The following is a 20,413-nucleotide window of genomic DNA, read 5'->3' as shown; positions in this document are numbered from 1 at the left end:
GAGAAGGTGCCAAGCGAGCGGCACTTCCCCACCACTGCATTTTGCCGCCAGCCATTGCCACAAGCCGTGCAGCCGGGGCAGGACGTGACACCGAGCCCGAATGGGGATGGTGGTGCTGGGGAGGGGATGGGATCACACTGCAGAGCGAGAGACTTGGAGGTGGAAGTTGGGAGGGGTATGGGTGCTCCTTCTGCGCTGCGTGGCATCTGAGCATCCCGGCGCACCGCGGGAGGGCTGCGCTACAGCAGAGGGCCACGGGGCCAGGAGCGAGGCGGCCGCCTTGCCACGCCGGGGGCTTCCCAGATGCTGTTTGCCTGGCGCCAGGCCGTTAATTCCTCCTCTTCTCATCCTCCCACTCATTTGCTAGATATTTCCCAAACCTCTTATTTTTAGGTTGCAGCTGAAAAGCTGTGAATTTGCAGCTTTCGCTCCTGTGCAGGATCCCGAGCGCAATGCGGGTGGGAGCGGGGCAGGACCACGCTGGGGATGGCGAAACCCATGCCCTCACTACAGGCAGAGACAGGCATGGTGGGGGTCCCAGGATGCAGAGCCTTCCAGGAAAGGGGATGAGGCCTTGCCACCATCTGTGGAAACAACCCAGCGGGTGTTTGGGGCTGCTTTGAGCTGGGCTTGGCATGCCACAAGGCAGAGCCAGGCAGCCGCGGAGGGTCAAGATGGTGGGGGCCGGTGATACTCCCCTCCCCTGGGGCTGTCTGGGGGCTGTGTGAGCACAAGCTGCTTGGCCAGGGATGTCAGGAGCCCCATGGTGGTCCAGTTGCCCTGGTGGGATCCTGCGCAGCATCCTGGTGTCAGACGAGCCTTGTGGGAGAGGCTGGGAGCAGCGCTTGCAGCTCAGCACCCCGGGCATGCCCAGGGCAAGAGGGAAGGGGACAGGCTTCTATCTGTTTATCCGCACATCCCCCTCTCCAACACATCCATCCATCCATCCATCCATCCATCCATCCATCCATCCATCCATCCATCCATCCATCCATCCATCCATCCATCCATCCATCTATCCATCCCTCGTACACATCTGCTTCTCCATCTAGCCATCTGTCCATCCCCCGGAGCTGTCAATCTGTCCGTCTCTGCCTCCCACATGCTGAGCTGCCTGCCCCAGCCGGCTTTGCCTCCAGACCAGGACCGTGCCGTCTCGTCTGCCAGGGACCCCGTGGGCCAGGCGGTGGGTGCCCAGCGAGCAGCACCCTGCGTGCACACTCCACTTTGGCTATGGCACCAGGCTCGCGCAGCAGCTGCACAGCCCAGCCCGAGGCCGGTGGGCACCGCAGTGGTCGGTGCACCGGTTCACCCTCCTGCCATGTGCCGTAGCCACCGCGCCACGCTCAGCCCACGATTCCCTGGGCAGAGGCAAAGCCCTGTGGCTGCTCTCAGCACCAGCCGAGAAGATACTGGGGGGTACCCAGCCCCCAGCTGAGCAGTGCTGCCCACCAGCATCCCCCCTGCCCGTGCTCTCCCGGGACATCGGCAGCTGCTGGTACGCCGCAGCCTTGCCTCTGCCCTGCTCTGGTATGCAGCTGGCGTGCAGGCTGCATGCACGACACGTTCACGTGCCGCTCAGCGAAGCTGCAAGGCCCCGGGCGACACACGCATGCAGCCGCCGCTAGCCCCGGGGCACGGCAAGACCCCTCCATCAAACCCCCCTGTGCCAGTTGGGGCTGCCACCTGTGCCACACCCCCCCCCCCCCCTTCAAACTCCCCCCAAGGCGTCAGCATGCAGGAACTCGCGGTGTGGAGGGAGAATTTGGCAAGCAAAGGCGCTCCTTCTCCCGCTGCTGGTGGGCTATTTTTGGCTGAGGATTTCCGGAGAGGCGCGTGGTTTCGCTGCCATACCCACTGCATCTCTCCTCCCAAGGAGCACCCGGACCCCCTGAGCCCCTGGGGAATTCATGCCCTCCACCCCTGCATCCCATGGGTTTTCCATCCATTGCCCTCCCCATTGCAAACCCAGCTCCCAACATCCTCATGACGTCCCTCGTTCCCCAGCTGCCGCTCACCCCCTGGCTCCAGCTCATCTCTGCCCCGAAACACAAACCCTTCACTCCTGGCCGTGGCTGTCCCCTGCAACCCCTGAGCGTGTCCTCCCCCTGCCCAACCTCACTGGGGTGTGGAAACCATTCCTGGCAGCAGGCACGGCCAGGCTCTCACACCGAGCAGCACTGCCAGCTCTCCCGCCGCTGCCACCACTTAGCCTCTTGTCCCAGGGCCCTCCATCATTCCCGGGCACTTCGGGTGACAGCGGGAGAGAGGGAGGCGGAAAGCCAGAGGCTCCCAGGGGATGGGAGAGAGCAGGCTCCGCGTGCCCCACAAATCCCCCACGTCCCCCCAGTTTGCTTCCCAAGCCCCCTGCCTCCCCCACAGGGACAGACCCTGGGGAAGGAAGAGGAGGGATGGCAGAGAGATGGAGACACGCGGCTCTGAGGGGAGGAGAGAGGAGGCAGAGGAGGGAACAAAGGGCTGAGGAAGGCCCCGGGCAGAGGATGGGGGGACATGGAGGTGTGGGCAGGTGCCTCGGGGATGTGGGGCTGGTGAAAATCCTCCCACAGATGCTGGTGCCCGGGCTGCATCCTCCAGCGACGTGCACGGAGACCTTGCACAAGCGGGGACGGCCACCATGGGGGAGCAGGGTCACCCACAACCCCCTTCCCCCCACAGAGCTGGTGTCCCACAGAGCCAGCTGGCAGGGAAGTGCTGTGTGTGCCTTGTTTGTGGGGTGTCCCCACAGCGTCCCCCACTTGGGAGGACAGGGAGAAGGGCTGCTGTCCCTCTGCTGCCGCCCCGGCTCCAGCTCCGTCAGCGCTGCCGGCCGCTTCCCTTTCAAACCTCATTAACTCCCCCCAAGGTGACACTCTCCCTCCTCGCAGTAGACAAGCGGAGATGCCCGGGCAGTCCACAGGAGGGGATGGGGTGCTTGCAGGACACCCCGAACTTGCAGGCAGGTAGAGAGCACCCCTATACCATGACCAGGCTGGCATCCGCAGCGATGCAGGACATACGGCCTGGACGCACAGCCTCCCCCCAGCCCCGAGACCACTCCAGACCCCAAACACGCAACCCAGTGCCCCCCATTCGCAGCACAGGGAGCCTGTGTGTTCCCCCCACACCCACCCTCATCCCCATCTGGAGGCTTTTGCTATCACTCTGCCGGCCGCGACGGTGGCTCTCCGAAAACCCTTCCCCTGCTGAATCCATCTATAATAGATATTGCAGTCGAGCCCCCGGGGGCCGGGGGGTGGCAGCGATATTATCTGCATCTGTCTTCATTCCCCGCTCCCCCGCCCTTCCCCAGCAGGATGAAAAGCCGCGAGATCAGGCAATGGAAAGCCGCCTCCAGCTCCTCTCCTGCTCCTTGGTGTGGGGAAGAGAAGGGGGGGGGTGAATATCAGGCAGACCTCACAGCTGGACCCCCTGCCTGGCTGCAGCCCCCCCAGTCGTGTTGCTTTCCCCATTGCCCCCTCCCCGCCCCCCCCGCCAAGCCAGGAGCAGGGCAGTAGGACATGTGTGTGACACATCTGAGCGTGGGTCGTCTGTTCCCCCCCCCCAAAAGAGAGACTGAATGGCTCGGAGGTGGAAGGGAGAGCAGGAATAAGCAGGACCCCTGGGAGGGACTGCGTGAGAGAGACCCCAGATGCTGGGGGGGTGCTCAGTACCTGCATGGACACCCCCACCACCACGGGGGACAGGATGGAACTGCCAGGGGGGACGTGGGATGAAGGGATGGGCTGAGGCTGCAGAGGATGCTCAAGGTGCGAGTGGGAGCATCCCTCAGCCTCGAGCCTGCTCCCGGCACAGCCGAGGGGCTGGGGGCTGCCGGGGAGACGAACCCCAACCCCAGAGCAGGATGGTGGTGCTGGAGCAGTGGGGTGGGGGAGGGAACCGGAGCCGCCAGCTCTGTGCCTGCACCGTGCGGGACGCGTGGCTGCAGCAGGTGCCTGGCTCCCGGCGAGGCCAGCCAGCCCGGCTGCCAGCAGCCCGCCGCTCTTTGTCTGCCTTCGCCGGCTGTCGCTTCCCCCCCTCATCCTCCCAGCAGCTCCCCGCACACCCTGGCCCCCCGCCCGGCCCCCGCCTCGCTCCTCGGGGTATTTCCAGCTTGGCTTGCGGGTTTGGGGGGGTGGGGGAGGGTTGTGTCCCAGCTCCTCGGGGACCTGGTCCCTCAGCCGCCAGTGCTCGCCACGCCAGCGCGCAGACCTCTCCATTGCCCGCCCGGAGACAGTGCGGGGAGAAAACAGGCAGCTGCCTGGTTATTGATTCACCACCTTCCATGGGGCCGCTGTGGCACGCCTTCACTCGGTGTGCTCCGGCTGGCTGGGAGGGAGGGATGGATGGAGCCCTGGAGGATGGGGATGTGGGGTGCGGGGGGGTGGTCGAAGGACACCCCCCCCCCCCTCAGCAACCTGCTTGATGCACCGAGAAGATGAAGAGGTTGGGGTACAGGGGAAGGGAGAGCTGGCGCTGTTGGCAGGGATAGGGATGGAAGGGGGTGTGTGTGTTGGGGGGCGGTCTCACATCACGGTTGGGGGGGAACAGAGCTGCCCGGTGCCTCCAGAGCCAGTGCGGGTGGCATGGGGGGACATCTGTCCCCGTGGCACAGAGGACACCTTTGTCTTCAAACCTAATCTCTGCTTTGCTCTTGGCCACGGCTCCCCCAGCACATCACGGGACACGGGTACCGCAGGTGACACAGCCCTGTCAGCAGCACAAGCCCCCCCAGTACAGCCCCCTGCAGCCCCCCAGCAAAGCCGCCCAGCTGGAGGGAGCTGCTTTGGGAAGTGCCCCAGCTCAGTCCCAATTTCAGACCCCTCTTGCCATCCAAGACCAGGCTCCATCAGGCACCTTCCGCCCCAGAACCAACCCTCCCACCCCCAGCAGGACCTCTGAGCTCCACCTTGCCCCCCAAGAACCCCTTTCCCTGGACTGCAAAGCACGGCACAGATGGCAGCAAAGTTTCCTGAATCTCCCCATAGGGCATCTTCTCCACGCCCCCCCGCCCAAATGAAACGCTGTCAGTGCTGGGGGCCGCAGCTGCCAGCCCCCACACAATGACACAGAGCAGGGGGACGAGGCTGGTGCTGCCTCCGGCCGAAGGAGCTGGGCAGGGTTGGCGGGGGTACGGGCATTGCTCCACCCGGGGATGTGGCACGGCAAATGCCGGGCTCTCCCCAAACCTAGCGAGGGTGTGAGCTGCCAGCACCCTCCTCCCGGCCTCCGTCGGCAGGGCATGGACCCCATGCTTGCATGGCACCACGTCCGAGCAGCCACACGGGTGGAAAAGAAGGGGCAGGGAGAAACAGGGAATTAAGCAGATGGTGTCCCAGCACCAGCCAAGAGCTGCTGGCACGGGGCGCACGCACCCCTGGCCCCACCACGGCACCCTGCCGTCCCAGGCACCGCAGCACGGCTGGTGACGTGGGAGAACTCCCACGTGATGGGAGACCCAGCAGCAGAGGACCGCGGGGATCGGGGAGGGGGGATTGGGGGTCTGCCCCCACCCACCCCACACCCCCCAAACCCCAGGAGCTCTGCCTTTTTTGCCTTGCAGAGGTACGGATGGCCCACTGAGCACCAACGGGGGATGTGCAGTGAGGTCGAAGGGGGCAATCCTTGGAGCCGAGAGGGGTGCAGACATGAAGTTTGGCAGGGAAATCACGCGAGCACAGAGCCCGGGCACGGGGAGGGAAGGGCAGCCCTGCTGCTGCGCTGCCGCTGGCGGGGACAGGGACGGGCTGGCGTCCCTCCTCTGCCGCTGACCCGGCGGGTGACCTTGGGCCAAGCGGTCGGTGGTGCTGTGCCACGCTCGCCGGGCATCGCCGGGCATCCCTGAGGGGTCATGGTGGCACCGGACAGAGCTGCTCCCGGGCTGCAGCAGTGAGGGAGCGCTCTGCCTCCGGACAGGAGGAAACTTCACCTCGAAGGTGGCTTGTCTGGAGCTGCCAACTCCCGGGCAGCGCTGACGCTGTCACTCGCCATCGGTGGCAGCGTGTCGCGGTCCCCAACGCTGCCCCGACCTGCCGGATCCAGCAGGCCTGGCTTTGCCGAGAGCCTGCAGCTCGCCCCAGCCACACCGACAGCTCCCCGCTCTCCCCGCATCCATTCTCCCCCGCGTCCCCGCCGGCACGTCCCCACGCCACCGCAGGACACGCTGTCCTTCTGCCTGCCAGCGGACGCTCCCCGGGCCCCGGGCCCCCGGTAGCGAGGGTTGCCAGGCCCCGGTGAACCGTGTCACACCGGGAGCATCCCTTTCCCTCTGCACCGGCTGCCGGCGGATCTCACCGGGCGGCTGCATGCCCAAAACCTCCCCGGCAGCGTCCCAGATTCCTCAGTACAGGGCCCACCGACGCCTTCGGAGGATGAGCTCAGCAAAACCGCACCGGGAAAAGCCCCTTCCCCAGTCACCCACCCCCGGCGCAGCAGGATGAGACTGGGGACCCCCTGCAGGATGGAGGAGCGGTGGGGAGGGGGGCGATGCGCTGCTCGCTGGATGCTTGTCCGGGGGCTGACACCCAGAGGGGCTGGGGGTTCACCCTGGGGTGGGGTGGTTGCGGCTTGCCCGGGTCCGGGTGCTGCCCCGGCGGAGGGGGGGGGGCGTTTGGGAGGGGTGTGTTGCTGACCCCGCGGGCTGGGGTGTGACCGGCCGGGGGTCCGGGGCCGCCCGGTCCTCATCATCTCCGCAGGGCGGTGACCGATCGGAAAGCGGCGGCGGTGACTTTGTCCCCAAACTACCGGAACTCTGGACCGTCCGCTCCGGCAGAGCCGCAGCCGGTGACACCGGGGCGGAGGAGGACGGGGTTGGGGGGGGGGGGGTGGACACGACACACGGACACCCGGGCAGCCACCACCGCGGCCCCGGGGGGAAGGAAGGAAGGAAGGAACCGGCGCGGAGCCGTCCCCGGGCAGGATGCAGCGGGCGGCGGCGCCGAGTCCCGGTGCGCGGAGTGTGTGTGCGGTGTGTGTGTGCGGTGTGTGTGTCCCGCCCCGTCCCGGCTCCCCGGCGCCCCCGGCTCCCCGCACGGCGGGCTCACCTGCGCTGGCAGCCTCCGGGTGCAGGTACATGGTGGCGGGCGGCGGGGCGCGGCGCGGCGGCTGCCCGGTTCGGCGGGGGCCGCGGCTACATCAGACGGGCGGCGGGGCGGGCGCGGGGGCGGCGGCGGGGGCCCGCATACGGCGGCGGGGGCCGGCAGCCCCGCGGAGCCCGTGCTGCCCGCCCGCTGCCTCTGCCTGTGCCTGTGCCTGTGGCTGCCGGCGGGGCGTGTGTGCGTGTGCGTGAGTGTGTGTGTGTGTGTGTGTGTGTGTGTGCGTGTGTGTGTGTGTGCGTGTGCGCCCCGATCGCGCAGCCACTTGCTGCTCGCTGCTGGCGGGAGAGGAAACTGCAGCCGCCGGAGGGGAAGGGGGGGAGATGGGGTGGGGGGGTGGGGGAGATGGGGAGGCGGGGGGGGGGGGAGGTGGGGAGGGGGGAAGATGGGGAAGGGGAGGAGAAGGGGGGGAGATGCGGAAAGGGAAGGGTGGGGGGAGATGGGGAAAGGGAAGGGGGAGAGATGGGAAGGGGGTGGAGATGGGGAAGGGGGGGAGATGGGGAAGGGGAAGAGGGGAGATAAGGAAGGAGGAGGAGGGGAGATGGGGAAAGGGAATGGGGGGGAGATGGGGAAGGGGGGGAGATGGAGAAGGGGGGGGAGATGGGGAAAGGGGAGGGAGATGGGGAAGGGGGGGGGAGTTGGGGAAGGGGAAGGAGGAAGATGGGGAAGGGGAAAGGGAGAGAAAGGGAGAGAGAAAAAGGGGAAGGGGAGGGCGTCGGTGCAGCGCGCACGGGGCGGGGGTGGGTGGCTCGGCCCCGGGCACACGCGAAGACAGGGGGAGGGGTAGGATTTGGTGGTGGGGAGGGGGCTTGCACGCGCACGTGCGTAGCCCAAGGAACTGCCACACGCCGGCACCCACGGGGTCCCCCCCTTGTCCCGCTCCCCTCTAATCCACGCCGGGTTTTCGCGGTGCCGGGGCGCGGCGGCCGCTGCCGGGACATTGCGGGTACGGCGGGCTCCGCGGGCGCTGGAAACCCCGGCGCGGAATCCCGGAGCGTGTGCGAGGGGTGCTCTGGGTCCCGGCATTTCCCACACCCCCCCCCTTCCGCCTCTCCCCGCAAACGGCGGGGGCAGTGCTGCCGGGCACCGCACCCCTAGCCGTGTCCCCGGGGTGCTTCCCGGGTAGCAGCTCCCCGGAGCGGCGGGGTGCAGGGGGAGAACCCCCCCCCAAGCAGGTGCAGGAGGTGACCCCCGCCCCGAATGAGGCAGGAGAGGGTGATGGCTACTTGGGGGACTTTGCTCCGGGGATTGGGGGATGCGCCCGCTTCCCCCTTCTGATGGGGTAAGGGGGGAGGCAGAAACCCTTCAGAGCTGGGGGGCAGAGCAGGGAGTGGTGGGCTGGGATGGCATAAGGGCTTGTGGGAACCTGGGGGCCCCAAGCTGGCCCCATGTGGGGTGCAGTGTGTCGGGTGGGAGCTGTCCAGTGTTGTACACTGCTGGGAAGAACCCAAAAACCACAGTTAAGGTGCTTTGGCACCTCCTGGGATTAAACCCCGACTTTCCCTGCCCCGAGGCTGGGTTTCGGGCAGGGAAGGAAGCAGGAAGCATCTCCTTATAGTAACGGAAGAGCCTGCGGGCGAAACCCCGAAACCGCAGGGAACGGATTTAGGGATGGGGCCGAGGCCCTGGCTCTGGGGGGTTCCCCTCCCTGGCAGCGTGGTGCCGGCACTCGGCGCTGCCTGTTCCGTCACGGCCGGCCTCGTGCTCTTGACTCACACCAAGGGCTCCAGGTTGCCCATCCCAGCACGTTGCTCGCTGTGGCCATTGGTCGGGGGGCTTCTCCCAGCCCCCTCAGAGCTGGGGGTCAGTACCAGGAAAGCCAGTGCCCGTGCAGGGGCGGCAGCTGATGTGGCCTTGATGGGGATCTGCGTGCCAGGCCAACTTCTGCATGGACACCCAGGAGAAGCTCTTGCAGCGATGGGGATGGGTGCCAGCCTGCTGCCAGCACGCCGGGGCCACAGCGGGCTGGGGAGGAGGAGGCAGCCCTCCGCCCCTCTCCACCCAGGGGATGGGCAGCTTTATTTTGCTTTTTTATTTCATATTATTCTTCCCCCCCCACCCCCCTTCTGCTTTGTGGGCACCTTCTCATTAAACCCTTGGCACAAACCCTTCCTTTCACTCTGCTTTCTTCTCCCCTCGCTTCCCACACACTCTTCAGCGAGCTCTAAAATCCCCGTCCCCGCACGCACAGACATCCCGGCAGCGCCGTAACCTCCCGCACCCACACAACCGCGCTCCGCCGCCGCCCGCCGTCACTTCCACCGGGGCCAAGTGGGTGTAAAGCGCTGCTGACTCACGGCAGAGCCTGGCCCTGGCGCAGCGCGCGGCACCGCGCGTCGTCGGGTCTCCGCTGCCGGCCGCGCTCCCGCCACGGGACCAGGGGATGCTTTGCCCTGCCCGTTAGCCCACCACGGAAGGAGAAGGTTGGCCAAACCCATGGCTTGCCCGTGGCTGGGAGGTGTGCGTGGAGGTGAACCCCATGTGTCCTGGGGTCACCCCCATGGCCACCCACCCCATGGTGGAGATAGGAGCTGCCCCCGGCCCTGTCCTCGCCAGCCATGCAGCCCTGCATGAGCCTGCAGACCCCTGTTCCCCAAATCCCTGCCCCCCCAAACCTTTGTCTCACCCAAACCCTTGTCCCCCAAGCCCCTGCTCCCCAAACAATTGTCTTCCCAACTCCTGTCCCCCCAAACCCTTGACCCCCAACCCCTTGACCCACCCAAACCCCTGCCCCCCAAACACTTATCCTAACCAAATCCTTGGCCCCAAACCCCTGTCTCCCCCATACCTGTGTCTCTCCCAAACCCCTGTCCCCCCAAACCCCTGTCCCCCAGACCCTCATTCCCCAGATCCTTGCATCCCCCAACCCCCTGCCTCCCAAGCATCTGTGTGCTCTCTGCACCCCTGGGCAGCCTGGGCCCTGGCCATCCCAAATCCCTGGGTACCCCCAACCCCTTGGCAACTGAAGCCCTCTTGCCATTCCAACCCTCCGGGTACCCCAGGACCCCTGCCACCTCAGAGCCTGGGGCATGCCAAACCCAGCCCAACGTACTCCCTGAAGCCTCGATAAGCCAGAATCAATCACACCCTCCCTGCCCGACCCACAGGACAAGGAGATGATCCCATGCCTCCGGCCCAGTGCTGGGCACTTTGGTGTTCCCCCAAAGCCGACCCCCTCCCATCGACACCCCAGCACCCATCTCAGGGAGCGGAGCAGCCCAGACCCTGCGGAGAGCAGCTCCAGCTTCCAGCGCCGGCTGCAAACCTCACCGGCAGCCCGGGGGAAACCACAGCTCCTGCGCCAAGCCCGAGCATCCTGCCCTGGTGCTTCCCCACAGCGCCAACCCCGGGCCCCGGGCCACCGCTCCCACAAAGCCCGAGCTCCATTAACTCACCCCAAAACTTCTCGGGGAGGTGCCAGCATGGGGCTCCCTGACCAAGGCCAAATTAGAGTTTTTGGCTGCCAGCCGCTGTGACTTTCAGGGTGCTCAGAAAGGCATCGTCACACTCTTTTCTTCTCTCTTTCTCTTTTATTCTGTCCATGGGCAGAAAATGGATTTCTCTTACCCTCCCATCCCACCCAAGGAACAGAGAGAACCTTTTCTTTCCTCCCCCCTCCCTCACTCAGGCCTTTTATCCGGATTAATCTTTGGGCTGGGGCCAAGCCCCCGGGAAATTTCAGCTGGAAGACATTTTTCGGAGCCTAAGGGGGTAATTACAGGGGGTTAGGAAGCAAACTCTTTCACAACTTTAACAAGAGCTCAGGCTGTGACCCGGCACTTGTCATGGCTAATAAAGATGTTAATGAGCCGGTAGCAGCGGTGATGGGGCTCTCCCATCACTCCTCCTTCCTCCTCTGCCAGCCCTGGTCCTCTGGCCTGGGCGGAAACGGAGCCCGACGCCGTGGCGCCGTGTTTGCCTTTCTGTGCAAACACCAGACACAGGGTACAAACCCAGTCAAGCGGCAGCTGAGCTCACAGGAGCGGGTCCCCGGCACGGCTGTTGGGGGTCCCGGAAGAACATGGGCTATACGTGCATGGGAAGGCGAGCGAGCGGCAGGGATTTGCTCCGGGAGGATGCTCATCCTTCCGATGAGTTATTCCGGCCTAGAAATGATGCTGATTGACAGGCTTGCCAGCCCGTGCGTGAGCAACGCACCCAAAACGTGGGCTGTGGCTCCCTGGGGAAGGCAGGTCAGCTGGAAACCTACCCGCCAGCCAGAAGCCAAGGCCACAAGCAGGCCGCAGCTGAGGCTGCAGCAGGCACAAGCCGGATGCTCTGACCTCAGGTGACACAGGACAGGGTCAGAGCATCCGGCATGTGCCTGCTGCGGCCTGTGCCGCAGGTGCTGGATGCAGCCTGTGTGGCCTGTGCCACGTTTCACTCCCAGCTCAGAGGGAGATTTCCATGGCAGCCGCTGGCTACGAGGCTTCGGTCACTGCGCTGTACCTGCCGTGCCACCTCAAGCCACCCCAACCGCCCCAGTGCAAAGATGCAGCGAGTCCCTGGGTGCAGGGTAGGCACTGGGGACACTTGGACGCCCAAGGTGTGGTGGCTCTCTGAGGAGAAGGTGTGTCAGGGATTCATCAAACTGAAGCCATCAGGGCTCTGAGTGGTGAGCTGGGAGGCTCCGGCTACCAGGATATTGCCCGTCCAGCCCCGGAACTGCTCTCTCCGTTGGATGAATTTAGCCCTGCTCCTGAAATGTCCCTGAAAGAAGACAAGAAATGCAGCCAGGAATGTGAATTGTAATGGATGTGCAATGCCAGGGACAGTGGCAGGGCTCGGGTGTGGTGAGGGGGTGGGGTGGGGCACATGGATGCAAGCCAGGGCGGCCACCATGCCGTGCCCTGCATCCCTGGCCCTGAGCTGCTCTCTGGTGCCGAGCTGCTTCCTGGCCCCTGATTGTTCCCCCCACCCCAGATTGTGCCCCATATTCGTGCCATGGTGCCCATTTGGCCCTGGGGCAGGTAAATGGGCTGCAGGGGAGGATGAGGGAGACAGAAATGGTTGTGCATGGCGGGCACCTAAAACCCTGCCCATCCCCTTGGGCGAATCCTGAGAATCCCTTTGGTGCTGGGCACTGCCAGCCCCCTTCTTGGGGAAAGGGTTTCATGTGCTGCCGGGGGAGGATGCCACGTTTCAACTGCCCTCCAGCCACTCCATCCCCACGCGTGTTTGCACACCTGGACTTCCAGCTCCCCAGCGCTTCACCTCTCCCTGGGAGCAATTTTGGCTAAACCCACTCCTGGCTAAGCTCCTCTTCCATGGCATCAATGGGGCGCTCGTGTGGGATCGACATGCCAGGTCTCCCCAGCCCCATGCTGTGTTGGCACGCCTGCCTCCACAGGGATGCACTGGGAGCATGGGTAGCTCCGGTGCAGCGATGCGGAGAGCCAGGATGGTGCTGGGCACTGCAGGGAGACAGGATGGTGCTCGGTGTTGGGGCAAGACCAGCCTGGCTGGCACTGGTGCAGGGAAGATGCCAGGGAGGCTGTAGAGCCCCAAGGGAGGCAGGGAAAGGTGGCAGGTGGAGGCTGAAGTTTGCAGTTCGGACTTTGCCCGTGGCATCACGGATGGCAGCTGCTCGCCAGGCGAGACAGACGCCGAGGCCACATCATGAGGCTGGGTTCCTCCCCACTGGCCCCGAGCCCATGGGGTGCAGGGACACCCTATGGATGCAGCAATGTCCCAGGTTGTGGCGAAGGCTGATGGGTTCTCACCCTCCCCCTTCAAAACCCCGCAGATGAGGGGCAACTGCTGCCCCCTCCTTGCCCCCCCTGCCCCGCTCAGGCCCAGCAGTGCCTCCTCTCCTTGGAGGTGCCGTTAAATGGAGGGACAGCTCCAGCTCTTGGCCTGAAATGAAGGATGCGGTCGGTCACCCACCGCCTCAGCCCCAGGCCCAGTGATGGGGGTCACCATAAACCCCTGCGCGATGCTGGCGTTCACCCCAGGGACGGGGCGAGCGATGCGGTGGCCGGCCGGCAGCCATCGCCCGAGGAAGGCTTTCATCTTCTTGGCCCTGGGTTTGGAGTCAGGTTTCGATCGATGAAGAACCGCTCACTCCAGCCCTGACTCAGCAGGTCCCCGCTGCCCAGCCCGAGGGGCACTGCGGTTGTGTCCGGGCGCTGACGGCTCCCAGGGTCCCCTGGGACGGCTGATGCACCTCTGGGTCCTCACCAGGAGGGGTGACACCGGCTGGGAAGGGGCTGGGAGAGGCATATGCTGGGATGCCGTCCTCAGCAGAGCATGGGGAGCTTTGTGGGGGTGTCTGTGGTGGTCCTGGGCGCTGCCGGGGGACGAGCCATGCTGGGCTCAGGACACAGCCCAGGAACAGCTCTTCCCCTTGGCCCCTACCCAAAGTCTGTTGAACCCCCATCCTCCCTACATCTGCTTTCAGAGCCCTTCAGGGACGGCCTCGGGTCATCTTTATTTCATGAAGGCATCGCCAGTGGATGGCTGGGAAAGGCAGCCCTGGGGAAAGCTGCTGCCCTTGGGCAGGCTGGCCGGCACAGAGCCGTGCTGCTCTGCAACCGCTGCCCTTCCTGCCCGCCCCAAAGTGCTCCTGCCGTGCCGGCGTGGGCCTGAGAGCTTGCGCCGCGGCCGAAAACAATAGCTCTCTGCGTCCTGACGTCGGTGTAATTTGTGGTACGCAGGTCCGTAATGAGCGGTGCCCTCTCTTAGGCATGCTATTAGCCTCATCAGGAGTTCCCGAAGTACATCGCTGGGCTTGGCAGGTTATTTTTTGGTGGGTAGAAAGGCAGCCGGGCTCTGCCGAGTGCTGTACGGGTTGGAATCAATCATCCCCGTGCCAGCAGCCACTGATGGGTCGGAGCTGGTGGGGGTGGCTGGGCTGGGGGGTGATGCGCAAATTCTCTTCCCGTGGCTGCTCTCGGCCAGGGCACAGTGGTAAGGGCATGGGTGAGGTTGCGTGGGACCAAAAAAATCCAAACAGAGGTACAAATGCCTGAAAAATCAGAGAGGTAAATGGGCTGGAGAGAGAAATTGTGGCTATGCTCATTGCCCGGCCCAGCAGCTGCTCCCAGCTCTCTCCCACCTCTCAGCATCCCCACTTGCTGCCTCCCTGGCCGTGCTTTGGTGCAAGCGAGCCCTCCTTCCAAAGCCTCAGGAGATGTTCCAGCAGTGCCAGTGAACACTTGCTCTGCCCTGGCACCAATGAAACCTCTTCTCTGCGCAGCAGTGGGATGGGCAGACGCAGCCCCCAGAAGAGAAAGCTCCGGAGAACACCCCCTCTGGCAAGGTGCCCATTGCCTGCAACCTATATGTGGTAGGAAAGCCATGCCAGGGGGGAGCCAGACGAGCCTGGAAAGGCGGTGGCACAGCACAGGGGTGACAGGGCATGGCTGAGTGCTGCCACGTCCACATGCAAACCAAACATCTCTGCCTTGCTCCAGGTGTCGGAGCAAAGTCCAGCCTGGCTGGTGTCCCTGCGAGGGCTGGAGCGGATATGGCAGGAAAATCCCTCAGCACCTGCCCGTGATGGATCTGGAAAGACCAGGGTCCCCGGGGCAGGGGGGAGAGGGGAATGGGGAGGATGAAGGGGAGGGGAATGGTATCCCAGCTACGGGAAGAGCAAAGGTGGGAAATCGGCTGGAAAAACAGCTGCTGCCCACGGAGGAGCGCGCTCGCTAATGCAAGTGCTTAGAGGAAAGAGGTTTCTAATAGTCCGCGAGCGGTGCGGGTTCAGTGAGGACAGGTTGTGCCAAACCCCTCTAATAGCCTCCTTCGATGGGCTCGGCAATGCCAGAGGCGGGGGGAGCGCAGGGCAAGGCCGCCCTGCACCATCCAGCCAGGAGAAGCAAAGAGCTGGTGGCCCCGAGGGCAGATGGGGTTTGGCAGGGATGGAGGGGATGAGCTGATGGGCTCGTCCCTCCGAGGGATGGCTGGGGTTGTGTCGCTGAGCCCTGCAGCCCCCCAAGTGCTCCTGCTCCCTGCTTGCCCCTGGCCCAGTGCTCTCCTTCCCTGTCTGTTCCTCCAGCTTGCAGCAGCACAGATGCTTCACCCAATCCTCTCTGCGCAGGAGATGGCATCGGCAGCCCCTATCCCATCTCATTTCTCCCCGACACCATCACTAGAGCCTCTGACACCCGATTTTGTGGAGGGGGAAGCTTTGTGCCCGGCAGCCAGAGAGGGGGATGCTGGAGAAGGCTCCCTAAGGCAGGCTGCTCCCACTCCGCGCTCGCTCCCGGCACTCGGCCCTCGCCCAAACATGCCAGCTGCCTCGGGAACACGACACGTTCGGGCAGGGAGATGCTCGCAGCAGCTCCAGCGCCACGCCGGCAGATGTTGGGGCTGTTCATGCCTTGCGTGCTTGCGGCAGCCTGCGGGTTCCAGCACCAGGCGCCTGACACCCGTCCCCTCCTGTCCCCGCGGTCCCCGAGGCTGGCAGCAGATGTCCAGCACCGGGGCGCGCTCCCTCGCCCCGCAGCTCAGCCGGCGTGGAGAGCACCAGATGGGCCGCCCCGGCGAGCGGCCCCGATGCTCCAGCGTGGCACAGGAAAGCAATTCCTGGCGCGGCGGGGGACACCAGGCAAACAAACCCGCTCCCGGCACCTCCTGCCTGCCCCAGCCCGTCCTCCCTGTGCGGATGGCGCGGGAGCCGTTCCACTGCGCCGCAGGCTGCCTGAATTCCCAAAGTGGCTTTAAAAGGCGGCAGCATCCTGCCAGCACCACCGAGCACCTGCTGCCTCTGCCTGGGTGTGTGAGCCGCCGGCGCGATTTGAGAACGGGCCATTTAATCGCCTGAGTGGGGATTCGCAGCGCTCCAGCAGCGCCTGCCCATCTCCCCACGGTCCCTCCAAGAGCTGGGAAGGAGCGGGGGGCGGGGGGGGGGGGGGGGCGAGGGGGGGCCCGGGGTCCCCACATGGAGGGGAAGCAGCAGCGCTGTGGCTGGGGGGGAGGGAAGGTGGCAGTGGGAGAGTCTGAGACCGCTGGAATTAGAGGCTGTGTCACGACGTGGAGGCAGAGCTGGAGGCGAGTGTGGGATGGATTGGAGCCGTTCTCCGGATTCTGGGCTCTCGGCTCCATGTGTGGAAGGTGCTTCAGGCTCTGATGTGGCTGAGCTGGGGCAGCGCCAGGGCTTAATCAGGCTCGTTTTGTGTCCTTGTTAGTGGCAGCTCAAGCTCAATGGGAGATGGGGCATTCTCCCTCCTTGGGCAGGGCGGACAACAGCCCTCCTGGTGTGAAGTGGGGTTGGGTAAGGGATGAGGTGGGGTGGGGATGGGATGGGGTGGAATGGGAATGGGGATGGGATGAGGATGTGTTGTGATTGGGATGGGATAGCCAAAGTGCTTCTCTTCTTGGATGTTCTCTGAGGAACATCCAAGTGGGATGTTCTCTGGATGTTTCATCCAAGTGAGGTGTCTTCCTTCTGCTACTGATATTTTGGGCTTTCAAGTATTCCTGTTCCTTCATAGCCATCAGAAATGCACCCCAGGGTGAGTTATTCCTTCTGGGTGGTGCGCTGGGGCTTCAGGGGGAGGGTGGGGAGGGTGTGGGCTCACCAGCGTGGGGGCTGTGGGCAGATCCCCAGCCTGCCATGGAGGCAGGAGGAGCTGGGTGGCTCAGGCCAGCCCACGGCTGCAGGCAGCATGGCAGCCAGGAGCTGGCAAAGGGCTGAGCATGGGGATCACCACAAAGGGCTCCTCTCCCCCTTCCACCCATCCTCATCCTCAGCACGTTCTGGGCTGGGATGATGGGTGTCCCACTCCCCAGGAGCAGCCCCGTCCCACCCGGGGGGAGCTTCTCACCGTGTGACTCAACCACTGCTGCTGCTTCCCCCGATGGACTCCCCATCCCTGGCTGAGTGTCACCCGCTGACGCAAATCTTCCCACCCCCCGCGCCGGGCGCCGCATTTAGAAAGGTTTTATTGGCGGTGGCAGGGAGGAACCAGACACCCCTGGAGCAGGGGGCTGCCATCGTGCTCCCTGGCATGGGGGGGACTCCGTCTGTGGGGTGCCGTGGGGAGGAGCCCCCAGCCGTGGGGCAGTGTGGGGGGGGGGTCACAGGAGGTTGTGGTTGCTCAGCCTCATGACAGGGCGTCCCATCATCTTCCAACCTCCTTGCTGGGCAGAGTGCAGGGATGCAGCAGCTGGACACAGGCACAGCGGAGATGGTGGAGGGGCAGGTGTGAATGTCATCCCGCGGGATGGAGAGGGAGGATGTGAAGGACCGAGGGGAACCACGAGCACCTAGAGTACCAGGAACCCCAGGATGCGTGGGGAGTGCTCGGAGCATCGGGATGTGATGGGAACATGGGGAACCCCAGGATACATGGGGAGCACCTGGAGCACCGTGATGTGATGGGATGTGATAGGAAAACAGGGAGCCCCGGGAGCACAGGGATGCTGCAGGAGCATCGGGATCCTTGGGATCACAGGGATGCTGCAGGAGCATCGGGAACCCTGGGAGCATTGGGAAAAGAGGGAACACTTGGGATGCAGCGGGCAGCACCGGGCTGCTCCCGGAGCACCGGCCGGCGGTGCGGTCCGAAAGCTCCTCCTCGTGGCTCCCGGGGAGAACTACCGGGCACCGGCGGCGGGAGAGCCCGGCGGCACCGTCCAGGCTGAGGTGCGAAGCAGAGGCGGGACGCGGGGGCCAGGGCACGGCGCATCCTGGAGTCTGGGCCACCGCTCCAGGAAACGGCGGGAAGATGGGCACCCTGGGATGGAGCCGCCCTGCACAGAGCCCGGACCGGTGCTGGGGATCCCCATGTCCCCATCACATCCTGTTTCCATCAGGATGAAGGCACGGAATGCCATGTCAGGGCCCGGGCTGGGTATGAGTATGGGGAGCGAGGGGAGAGGAGGAAAGGGGACAACTGGAACCTTCAGGGCAGTGTGCAGTCCCATTTGCAGAGCACTCTGCCCCCTTCCCGGTGGTGTGGGGATGCTGAGGACCAGGGGGGTCAGGGACAAATGCATCAAGTCCCCTGATGCTCCTCCGTGGGAAATGCCCCAAAAGTTGCATATTCCCAGCTCCAGTTGCAGGAATCCCCCTCTGCCGGCCCCCCTCAGTGCCGGGGTCCCTCCATGGAGGAGCAGAGCGGCATTGGGGTGCTTTAGGGTGCTGGGTGGTGGGGTTACACCAATGCTCATCACCCTTTCCAGCTGATACCGGTGGGACACACGACACTGATGGCATCATACCCGTCTCTGCTACCCGGCTGCGTGGGAAGGGGTGGCCGGTTCCCACGTGGGAAGAGACCCCTTTTCCGCCCCCACCCCGTACCCTCTGGTTACAGACACACAAGGAAAAATCAATACCTGGCTGCAAGAAAAAAATAAATAAAGAAAAAAAAAGGCAGCTGCACATTGCTTTTTATAGCCTCATGTCCCATTTGCATCCTCCCTCAGCCCCGACCCGGGGAGACCGACCTCTGGCTAAATTAGCTGCCTCGTCCCGAGGGAAAGAGGCTTTAAAAAGCTGCAGGCAAAGACAGGGAGGTGAGGCTGGCTGTGCTGGAATATTCCACCGCAGCCACCCCTTTCCTGGCTGCCCCAAACCCGTGTTCCTTTGTGAGATGGTTAGGCTGGTCCCTCATGGCTGTGATCCCCCTTCCCAGAGCAGGGCCAGGCAGTGGGATGGGGTGGCTGCCAGCAGCCCCTCTTCCCCTGGGATCATTCCCTAGAGGGCAGAAGGGATGCAGGCAGGAGCAGGGTGAGCTGTGACCCCCTGTTGTGGGCTCGGGGAGGGGTTCGAAGGCTGCTCGGAGCAGGAGGAGCTCCCTGGGAAGTGGAGAGAGGGAAGGAGGGCACTGCAGGTACAGCCCGGGGATGGAGAGGGACTGGTCCTTCCCTCCCTCCTTCCCCAGAAATCCCACTATTGCCCCATGGATTACAGAGGCACTGAGGCTGGGGAGCACATCACGGCGGCAGATCTAGGTCACGGATGTGAGTGGCTAAATGAGCTTCCTTCCTCGTTAGCTGCCTCTGTCCCTGTGCTGCACCTACGCAGGGCTGGGGTGGGTAAAACTGGCTATACCCTGGGGGGGCGGGGATTTGGAAACCCCTGAGTGGGAGGGAAATACCATCCTCCTGCTGAGATGGGAGAAAGCTGGAAGAGGGGCGGGGGCTGAGGGGGTGAAGACATGTCATTGTCAGGGAGGGAGGGAGGGAGGGATGGAGGGATGGATGGATGGATGGGTGGGTGGACAGGGGGCAGTGGGAAGGTTTACATGGCTGAGCGCAGGCTCCAGTATCTTCAAACTGCCCTCACTCTGGGGCTTCCCTGCCCTGGGCAGAGAGCTTTTCCTGTTCTCAGCAGGGCACTGGAGGCAGGGCTGAGCCCATCAGTTTCCCCCAGTGCTCCCAGCTGGAGCAAATGAGTGCTGGGATGGGGCTGCCCTGATAAAAGAGCAGACAGGGCAGACTGGCCCCCTTTAGAGAGGGGGTAGGCTGGCCTTGAGCTCTTTGCTGTGGCTGCAGGGAGGGATGGAGGATGGATGCATTATGGGGCTGGGCAGCACCTGGAGCTGCTGCCAGGCTCTCTGGGGAAGGTCAGTTACCTCCTGAAGTCTCTCTAGAGCATGGGGCTCTGTGGGTGCACCAGGGGGTTTTATCTCCACCTTCCTTCCAAACAGCTCCTTCCCCTCTGGTGCTGCCAGGCTGTGGGTGGTTCTGCCTGGGGGTGGGAGGACAGCCCCGGGTCCTTCCTGGCTGAGCTGCTTCCAACCTGGCTTTTGGGTGTTCAATCCAGCTGGGGGACCATGCAACCTTTCCTTGCTCTCATTCCATGCTGGTTTTTGTGGCTGAACCCCAAATTGTGGCCCTGGGCTGGTTTGAGTCTTGCTGTAATGTCACCTCCCATCAGGTGGCTGCTTCCTTGACTCTAGGAGGACTCTGGGTGCTTGGGGCTGTGAGAACACACTGCTGGTGCCCCAGTCAGGCTTTGGTTGGGAGAAGCAGCCAGCTGGCAGAGCCAGTGATTGTTCCCTCATGGCAGGGAGGAGGTTAGGAGGTGCACTGGGATTGGGATTGTGATTGCTCTCTTATACAATCTGGAGTGTGATGGCAGCAAGAGCGAGTGCTCCTGGGGATGAGTCAGTGTGACCGATAACCTGGTGACCAGGCAAAAAAAGCCCACTGCAAGGAGAAGCTCTGTTAAAGCTCTGCTTAGCATGCAGGGCTGCATTGGTGATGTGATGCCCAGGGGCTGCTGGCCCCAGCCCAGTACCCCCAGCTGCTCTAGTATGCTGACCCCGGGGGCTCACACTGCACCCCAACATCCTGGTGAGGCTGTCCCAGCAGGGGCTCCCCCAGCTCTATGCAGTGCCCCCTCATGCCAGGCCCTGGGCTGGTGG

Source organism: Gallinula chloropus, assembly GCF_964237585.1.
Source record: "Gallinula chloropus genome assembly, chromosome: 4".
Classification (NCBI taxonomy): Eukaryota; Metazoa; Chordata; class Aves; order Gruiformes; family Rallidae; genus Gallinula; species Gallinula chloropus.
This window is presented reverse-complemented; position numbering follows the sequence as displayed.